The sequence below is a fragment of the Triticum dicoccoides genome, chromosome 7B (assembly GCF_002162155.2).
Source record: "Triticum dicoccoides isolate Atlit2015 ecotype Zavitan chromosome 7B, WEW_v2.0, whole genome shotgun sequence".
NCBI classification, from domain to species: domain Eukaryota; kingdom Viridiplantae; phylum Streptophyta; class Magnoliopsida; order Poales; family Poaceae; genus Triticum; species Triticum dicoccoides.
Genome location: NC_041393.1, coordinates 327,996,262 through 328,003,460, shown reverse-complemented (window position 1 = coordinate 328,003,460; position 7,199 = coordinate 327,996,262).

Sequence of the window (7,199 nt, the reverse complement as noted above, 5' to 3'; positions counted from 1 at the left end):
TCCCTACCAAAGAATCTGCTGAAGAAGTCATTCTAGATCGTGAATACAATCACGCTGGTGCTGCTGAAGAAAATGGCCCTAAAGAAATTGATGGGCCTAAGCAAAGTCATTAACTTGCTCATCCTCGCGTTGCAAACGAAGTGCAGATTGAGAAAATCATCAGCAACATAACGCACCAGGTCCTCTAACGCGCTCAAAAGCTTCACACTTGTCTAACTTTTGTGGGCATTTTGCATTTGTCTCTATCACAGAGCCCACCAAAGTTGATGAAGCATTCATGGAATCTAAATGGATTCAAGCCATGCAAGATGAATTGCATCAATTCAAGCTCAACAATGTGTGGGAGCTTGTCAAGTGACCAGACCCACGCAAGCACAACATCATCAGTACAAATGGATCTACCGCAACAAACAAGATGAAAATGGCCTTGTGGTGAGGAATAAGGCTCGTCTTGTAGCTCATGGCTACACATAGGTTGAAGAAATTGATTTCGATGAAACTTTTGCACCTATTGCTAGACTTGAAGCTATTTGCATATTGCTTGCTTACACTAACCATCATAATATCATCTTACATCAAATGGATGTGAAAAGTGCATTCCTCAATGGTAAGCTTGAGGAAGAAGTATATGTTGCTCAACCACTAGGTTTTGAGGATCCAAAATTTCCAGATCACGTCTATAGACTCAACAAGGCCCTCTATGGCCTCAAGCAAGCACCTCGGGCATGGTATGACATATTGAAGGAATTCCTCATGAAGAAATGCTTCAAACCCGGTTCACTTGGCCCAACTCTTTTCAGCAAAGCATATGATGATGAATTATTCGTGTGCCAAATATATGTTGATGATATTATCTTTGGCTGTACTAACCAACGTTACAGTGACAAATTTGCCTATATGATGAGTGAGGAATATCAAATGTCCATGATGGGAGAGTTTAAATTCTTCTCAGGTCTTCAAATTCATCAACAACACAATGGCGTATTCATATCTCAGGAGAAATACCTCAAGGATGTGTTTAGGAAATTCGGCATGCAAGATTCCAAAGGCGTCAAAATCCCTATGCCCACAAATGGCCATCTATGCACCGATGAAAATGGTAAAGAATTTGATCAAAAGGTATACCGCTCCATGATTGTCTCTTTATTGTACCTATGTGCATCTAGGCCGAATATTATGCTTAGTGTTTGCATGTGTGCCCGATTTCAAGCTACACCGAAGGAATCACAACATAAGGCTGTGAAGCCTATTCTTCGATATCTAGCTCACACTCCAACACTTGGATTATGGTATCCCAAGGGCTCTTCCATTGATCTCATTGGATATTATGACTCTGACTATGCTAGTGATCGGGTGCACCGCAAGTCAACATCAGGCACATGTCATTTCCTCGGACGATCCTTGGTATCTTGGTCCTCGAAGAAACAGAACTACATATCACTCTCTACTAATGAAGCTGAGTACATTGCTACTGGATCTTGCTGTGCTCAATTGCTATGGATGAAGCAAACCGTCAAGGACTATGGCATCAATGTGAAGAATGTGCCACTCTACTGCGAAAATGAGAGTGCTATCAAGATTGCTCACAACCCAGTTCAGCACCCGAAGACAAAGCACATCCAGATTCGTCATCATTTTCTTCGTCACCATGTGTTGAAGGGCGACATCTCCATCGACCATGCAAATACTGAAGACCAGCTGGCCGATATCTTCACAAAGCCCTTGGACGAGAGGAGATTTAGAAAGTTGCGGTGTGAGCTAAATATCTTAGAATCTTTGAATGTTCTTTGAAAAGGACACACGTCGTAACACATGCAAATTTGATGACTTAGATGTGCAACACACGAAGTAATGTTTTTCTTCAATAAATGAAGACTAACCCTCTAAGTGTGAAGAAATTAATGAAGAATTTGATTCTCAGAACCCTACGACAATTGTACACGGTGTCTGAAGTCATCATTCTTATACGATGGGTTACAGCACCAACCAAAGTTGAATTTCCTCAGTTGTTCAATTTCTTCAACTTTGCATTGTCTTCACTCTTTCCATCGTTGTTCTTCATTGACTATATATATATATATATATATATATATATATATATATATAGGTGCCACTTTTGTTTCGTACGTTCTAGGTAGTATCTATTATATCGGAGAGTATGTACGTGTAGTATGTAGTATATAAGAATGTTTAGGTAGTATATATACTACTTTTTTGGTAGTATGTACCATATTTTGTGCATAATTCATTTCGCGTACAAATATGTACGTATTTCACAAATACAATAAAACTATGAGCTCACTTGTAATTTTTTCATATAACTCACTTTGGAGTATCTTAGATATAGTATATGAACGTAATAAAAAAATATACTAGAGTATATACTATCACATGGTAGTATATAAGAAATGGGTGTAGCTACACCCAGTAGTAGGATGCATTTTCCCTATATATATATAGTAGCACTATTCTGATCTGGGATCAGAATAACTATTCTGATCACAACGCCCCCTATATAGGGCCCGATGGATGTTGCCGAACCGGCCCAATGAGGGGGGAAATGTCGTGCCGCACCTTATCCCCAACTTCCCCGATCTTGCTGTCAGCCCGCCCTGCCCAGCACGCCACCCGCTTGCCATCCCCGACGCGCCGCTGACCAAGCACCTTCCCGGCGCGCCGCCGGACCGCATTCCCCAGCTCGCCACCGTCCCCACCTCCCTCCGGCGGCAGAAGCGCTACCGCCCCCATCTCCCTCCCTGGCAGACGCACCTTCGCCCTCACCTCCCTCCCCGACAGACGCGTCGTCGTGACTCCACCTCCTAGATGGGCCGCCGCGAGCCTCCACCTCCCGGCTTCCCGGCGCCGCCCCGTTTGCCTCCTCCCGTGGCCCCGCTCAATCCAGCCCCGCCAGCTTCCCCGTGCAAGCCAACCAGGCCAGACGGCCACCCCCGCAAGCCCTCGGCCTTGGTGTTTGCTTGGTGGAGACTAGGAGCAGCGACAGAGATGCCGCCCGAGGTGGAATCCCTGCGTCCGCTTGGTTCCGTCCACGGCAGCACATCACCTCTCCCCGTCATCCACCTGCCAATTTCATGTCGACAGGTGACCTTCTCTCCAAACGCGCACTGACCTTCCTCCTCCTGTCGCTTCCAACTCCCATCTTAGATGATTGAACCCTATCGCATGGAGTAGTAGAACTGTCGGCGTGTCCTGCTCCCATTCCATATTTGCGCGCCTTGGCTTCTAGCGGTGGCACGATGAGAACCAACTCATCATATTTTGCAGGGTAGTGGTGAAGTTCAGAATTAATGTGGATTAAGGTTCAGGCTGTGCAGTATTTGTTTAGTACATTCAGAGTGTTTTTTCCCTATTTTTCATTTCTTAGCTTCTTCAAAGATTATTAGAAATTTTTTGTGACCAACATTCCATCATCTGAAGCTTATAGTCTCATGTGCATACCAAAAAAACACATTTTGATCAGTATACTCTGCATCCGTGTGAAATTATATGAAAAGGGATGAACGGTTTGGCTGTATTACCGGTTCAAGTTGATTTCTCCCTACAGATACTTCAATTTGTTTTCCCAAGTATTCAGTTCTCTATATTTTTTTTATGATGATGCATCTCCCTAGATCAGTGCCAGACTTTACAAACACGGATTCTTTCAAAAAATAACAAACAACATGTTTTGATATAGCATGGTGTCAGTTTCTTAGACCGCCATCTCAATTTCTCTGGCAGTACACCCCTCCCCTGCACCTACAGCCTCTGCTGCTACTTCTTCACCTTCGTTATAGCTAGCTTATGGTGCTTTGTTTCCTTCCCCCACAGCTTCCATTTTAGCCGTTGAAGCTGCAGATGGAGCGCGACATGCAGCAGTGTCGCCCCAACAGGCATGCAACACCAACGACGGCAGGGTGTGGCGTGCGTCTGTCCGGCATCCTGGGCGTCGTGCCGAGGGAGCTGCATTTTGAATTGGGTGGGGGTTAAAGTTCAGGTAATGCTATTGTCTGGTGGCAAAGGACCATGCAGGCTGTTTCATTACTGAAAAAACGTGTGACGAAAAGGAACAAGATTTTTTTAATGAACTCCTACTCTTATTCTTTTCCCCTTTGACTTTCTCTGACATGGTTGTGTGCATGCGTGTTATGTGCGTGAGTATGCTACAACAATTTTCGCAGAAGAAGCATTTTCAATTGGGCAAAATTAGTTGATGGTAGTCAAAGTTCAGACATTTGTATTGGCGACATTCAGTAATTATAGAATGAGAAGTAGTGCCCTTCTTGAGGAGCAGTGTAGTGCTCGACAATGGCCGTGAAGAGCTAAGTGTTGACTCTGTGTAGATATCTATATGAGGTGCATACCCTGTGTTTGCTAAAGTGCCACCATGAACAAGAATATTGCTTCCATCAGTTTTGAGTACGTGTGGTCCTCTATTTTTTATTCTTCCGAGAAATTCTTGATGTGTTCTATTTGCAATGTATTTCCTTGGTTCACTACTCCTTGTTTCTTGTACTGGGGCCTCCACTTATGATGTGACACGAAAACATTTCTAAAGATATCTACTAGTGCACCTCCTCCCCCCATCTTGTTAGCTGCTACTGCACATTGAACCTGCTTGACGTCGTGGCTCCTTGCTAGCTGCTGTTGGTGTGTGTGAAACGTACAAAAACGTTTGGTGTTATGCTTTAGTAGAAACCTTTCTAATCAGTCAAGTTTAGCACAGATTTCAGGTCATGGGAGAGTTTGTAAGACAGTATGAGCCATATTCAGTTTAATTAGAAGTACAACACCTCAGAATTTTAATTCAACGAGTTGTTGTATTTTGCCCTTTTGGGGTCTTCGCACTACACATGGCCACTTAAAAATTCATACATATGTGGGCAAAGTTATATATTCCTATCATGTGTACGTGGTGCAAACAATAGTTAAACTAGGAGATATCCTGCTGATGTACTTCATAGTTTGTGCCACAAAACTATAAATTTTATGTTTTCTGGTTGGAAAAGGGGCGCTCTCTGTGTGCTTGGAAAAGGGGCGCTTTCAGATTTCCCCGAATACTAAAGATTAAAGTCAAGAAGTTCAATTTAAAAAACCGGAGTAGTTCAATGTATATAATAAACTCAGGTTCTCTCATGAACAGAGAATAAAACCAAGAAGTTCAATTTGAGAAACGGAGGAGTTTGATTTTTTTTGAAAAATTGTATTTCTTACGGTTACTTGAGAGTCAAACTAATAAGTTCAATTCGAAATAATGAAGAAGTTTAATGTTTCTAACGAAACACCAATTTTCACATTTCTAAAAAATAAATAAAGAAGTTCTAATAAAACAGTCAGAGCGGTTCGATGTCTATAAAAAACTTGGAATTTTTTCCATTACTAAAGCAAAACAGAGAGAAGTTCAAATTGATAACCGTCGGAAGTTCACGTACTGCATGGTCTGCATTTTCGTATGAGAAAAGAAGAATAAAAGGCAAATTCTAACTATTTTGTTGCTCGAAGTTCAAGTGACCTACCCGAGAAACTTTAAAAATTCTTGTGAGAGAGGTTCACCATGTCTTTGCATGTTCAAAAACACACACAAAAATGGTGTTTTGGTGTCTTAAAATAACCACTTTAAAAGTTAGATTTTCCTCATTTCTAAAAAATAAGAGAGAAGGCCAACTCAAAATAACACAGTAGTTGAAAAAAAGTATATAAAAAAGGATTTTAAAAAAACTAGAAATTTTGAAATAACCACAAGGTCAAAAAACATAGAAATTCAAATTTGAAAACCCTAGAAGTTCAATTTTAAATAACTGAGAAGGTCAAAAAACCTAGAAGTTCAAATTTAAAAACCTAGAAAATTGTTTTCTGATTTAAAACCATATTTTTCTAAGAAGTTCAAAGTAAAAAAAAGAGAAGTTCAAAGGTCAAAAACTTACATGTTTTCTCATTAATAAATAATAAAATGAAGAAGTTAAAATTAAAAAATAAGGGAAAAGTAATTTTTTTTAAAAGACTTAGTAGTTCAAAAAATTATTTAAAGAAAACATTTTCCATGTTTCCAAAAGAAATTAGAGGTTGAAATTTCACAAACATAGAGGTTCAATGTTTATTACAGAACCAAGAAAATCAAATTAAAAATACAAAGAAGTTCAACTTTTTAATAATAAAGGGGTTATATAAAAGCCTAGAGGTTTGAATTTAAATAACCGAGAAGTTCAATTTATAGTACAAAACCAAGATGCAAGTTAAAAAATCTAAAAATAAGAAGTTCAAATTAAAAAGACGAAGAAGTTCAATGCTTGTTACAAACCCAAAAGGTCATTAAAAAGCATCTCAAAGAATTTTATAAAAAATGATTTTTGTTGTTACAATAAACCTAGAAGCTCAAATTTAAAGACGGAGCGGCTCGAGGTCTATCAAAAAGTAGGATTTTTTTCCGTCACTAAAAAAAAATAAACCAGGAAGTCCATATTAAAAAGATGGAGAAGTTCGATGATTATAAAAAACTCAGATTTTCCTCATTATTAAAGAATGGAAACAAGAAGTTCAAAAATTAAATAACAAGAAGTTCAACTATTAAAAATAGAGCGCTTCATAATTCATAAAAAAAGATTAAGAAAATTAGATTAAAAATTCATAAAAAACTCAAAATATTTTCAGGTAACCGAGAGAAGACCAGGTTGATAACTGCCAGAAGTTCATGTACTACACGGTGTGCATTTTGTATTAAAAAGAATAAAAAAAGGCAAAGGCTAAAAGTTTTGTTGTTATAAGTTCAAGTCCTTCATCGGAGAAAGTTAAAAACAATTATTGTGAGAGAGGTTTGTACAAAAGGAATTATTGTGAGAAAGTTCAAGTCCTTCTCCGTTGAAAGGCTAAGGAAAATTACAAATGAAAAAACATCACAGAAGTTCAACTGAAAACAACAGGAAGTTCAACTACTACAGTGGATGAATTTCAGATGGAAAACTATTAAAATCATCGCGGGTATGAAAAAACGATCAACACGGGAAAGTTGCGTTTTCACAGCAGCTTTACATTGGTATATCACTTGCTCATTTCCGATGAGTGTTCCGGTGAGTGGATGGAGAGCTAAGGGCAAAAAAAACACGTGAAAAACAGAGTGAAGTTCAAGTAGACATGCCAAGAAGTTCAGGTTCTTCACGCGGTGCATTTTTGAAGAATCTGTTTTGCGATAAAGGTAGAACGAATGA